The 3,019-nt window shown below is 35.7% G+C and overlaps 1 pseudogene; it reads right to left on the bottom strand.

Moving 5' to 3' along the window:
- Nucleotides 1–2,362: 2,362 nt before the first annotated feature.
- LOC132305813 (small nucleolar RNA R71) lies at nucleotides 2,363–2,461 on the bottom strand (annotated as a pseudogene).
- Nucleotides 2,462–3,019: the final 558 nt, after the last annotated feature.

The following is a 3,019-nucleotide window of genomic DNA, read 5'->3' as shown; positions in this document are numbered from 1 at the left end:
TGATTGTCAACTTGGAATTGAATGCGAAAACAAATAGTGGAAGACTTGGACATCACGCTCGGAATTCTGCCAAGACCTCAATGGTTATTCCGAGCACTGACCTGCAGGGAAGACCACCCTAAGTGCGTACTATCTCAATGACTTAGAGGACTCACGTCCCCGTACTAGAGCCAAACCCTAGCCATCTTAACTCAACAATGTCCTAAGATTCCAAAATAAGCCAAATAAGTTCACAACTTATACATATTATTACTACATAGTAACAAGTTAGCAATTTAACTCCCAATAGTGCATAATAAGCATTTCATATCCATAATGCTATGAAATCACAAGCCAATAATATATTCATATTAGAAACATACTCTCATGAATATAAATTTAACAACAATGCTCTTCAATGCATATAACACAATCAAGTGAATACATCACAAGTCTAAATCCATGCTCTTAAAATAGAAACAATTTCTAAAACATGATTAGATCCATAGATAAACAAGATAGATTATAATTACATCAAAATAATTAAACTCTCTAAATTTCAAATCATTTCCAAATGGCCTCAATTTAATATATGATAAAAGACATATCATGGTCATTACATATATTCACACAAAAGCTTAATTAGGCCCATGAAACCACAAAAATAGATTTTAATTAATTCTCTTTATGAAAGTCTCTAGATTTTTAAACTCAACCAAATGCTCTCAAATTAAAGTATATTAAAGAACATGCCATGACTTAATTTAAAAGCATATTACAACTCAATTTTATGCAAGGTACGGCTATGAACTTTAATATTTCACAAAAGATAATTATTAATTAAAAAGAGTAATTCTTATACAATTAATCCCAATTTAATATATGTTAACCAACATATTAAAACAAGAGTTTCTACCATGCCACACAATTCAAATCCAAATTTCTCATCATCATGAAAATTAAATCTTATACAAAGAATTAAATATTTCAAATTTCCTAGATTTGATACAAGACATGCATATAGGTTGTACAAACATAGAAAACACACAATACAATAGATATAAAATCCTAAAACATTCCCTACCTCCATTTGAGATGAAATCTCAAATCCCCACCAAAATAAATCGGCTCTGAATCCGACGAAACTCCTTGGTTTTGTTGGAGACAACACCACGAACATGAATCCCAAGGAAGCCCCATGAAAAACACAACTTGACTTCAAACCTGAACTCAAGAAATGGCCAAAACAAGATTCCAATCGGTTGGAATCGAAGGACTCGCCAACACGAACATAAAACACTAAGGTACTATAACTTTTCATTGAAGGAAAGGAGCTCAAAAGAGGAGAGAGAAGGTGGCAGCCATGGGAGGAGCGTGGATCGGCCATGAGAGAGGAGAGAGAGAAAAATCTGATTTTTCATCCACTAACCCCCTATTTATAGAAAAACTCAAAAAGTGCCCCGAACTGGCCCCCCGGGTCCGAAAAAGTGAAATTTGGGCAGACGTGCTCAAACGGTAAAACTCTATGAACAAAAAAGATTCAAAATAAGAAAATATGAACAGCGGAAGAAACGGCGTCAAAAACTGAGTCTCGAGCAGAGAGTTATGCCCAAAACAAGTTTGGCGCAAACTAGGGCCAAAAACCCTGAAACTGGAAAACATCGTCCAGGAGGAAATTCTAAGAGTCTACGACTCGATGAAATGTGAAAATGAATCACGTACGAGGATCCAGGCTCAAAACAAGATATTAAGCAATAACTTTCATTAATTACACAGTGGCCCCTCCAAAAAGTGAAAACTACAAAACTGCCCCAGAATGAAAATATCTTCTAAAAGATATTTTCTTAGATACCCCTGAAATAAAATATCTTCAAAAGATATTTACGAAATACACCCCAAGAAAAGGTAATGTTTCTAAAGAACAATGCATCCATACCCCTATAGACACCGGGAGCAACCAGAGTACTTTCTCACGAAAGTAAAGATACGTATATCATAGAAATCATTGAGAATAAAGATACGTGAAGTCAGAAACCAACTCTGAACGCAAGAAGTGTGGTTACGCAAACAAAGTGCCAAACGGGAAAAAAGACAAAATGGGGAAAAGGACGAAAAATGAATAGTATCGCAAAACGAAAAATGTGGAAACGACTTGATCCTCAAAGAAAGTTGTCAATTCATACAAAAGAGTCTCAGAAATCACTCCAGAGCACTCAAGATGACACTAAGCAACATGAATCTGAACTCAGAAAGGAAAAAGATCAACGGAAAAAAATATATATATATCTGTGAAAATCTGAGGAAAGGGAAATAAATGAAAATAACCGGGTCATTACAAATTCTTGAAGAAGTACAATCCGGTTTCTAAGACCAATGCCACGAGAACCTCAATTCGAGAATTTTCATATAGGGATGGAGAAACATTTCATGAGGCATGGGAACGCTTCAATGAATTGCTTAGGAAGTGTCCACTTCATGACATGCCCAAATGGCAATTAGTTCAATATTTCTTTGAAAGCTTATCAGACAATTATAAGGGTATGGTTGATGCTTCCATGGGTGGCTCATACATTGATAGGTATGAGGATGACGTGTGGCGTCTTTATGAGAGCATGAGTGAAAATTCTTTGCATAGAACACTATCATCCAAGAATGGTAGAAATTCACAAGGTAGGAAGAGTGTTGGCTTACATCAAGTCAACCATTCAAATGAAATAGCCGCCGAAATAAAGTCTTTATCTCAAAGGTTTGATTAATTTTTTATTAATCAAAACTCGGCAAACTAAGTATCTTCCTTCCCTAACCATTCTCATCGTGCATCAAATGAAACATGTATGACTTGTTCTAGTGTTCTTCATTCTACTTCTCATTGTCCTCACGAACAAGTGCAAAATGAACCTAATGAATAAGTCAATGCAGCTTTTGTGAACCAAGGGAACAATCCTTGTGGTACTCACTATAATCCAAGTTAGAGGAATCATCCGAATTTCTCTTGGAAAAACCAAGGAGAGGGCTCAAACCCTTCCCAAGGCTGTTTTCA

This window comes from Cornus florida, unplaced genomic scaffold (genome assembly GCF_030987335.1).
Source record: "Cornus florida cultivar Cherokee Brave unplaced genomic scaffold, ASM3098733v1 CherokeeBrave_3.0.0_Hap2_Chr04, whole genome shotgun sequence".
Classification (NCBI taxonomy): domain Eukaryota; kingdom Viridiplantae; phylum Streptophyta; class Magnoliopsida; order Cornales; family Cornaceae; genus Cornus; species Cornus florida.
The sequence above is the reverse complement of the archived record's forward strand: the minus strand, read 5'-3'. Positions and strand labels throughout refer to the sequence as shown.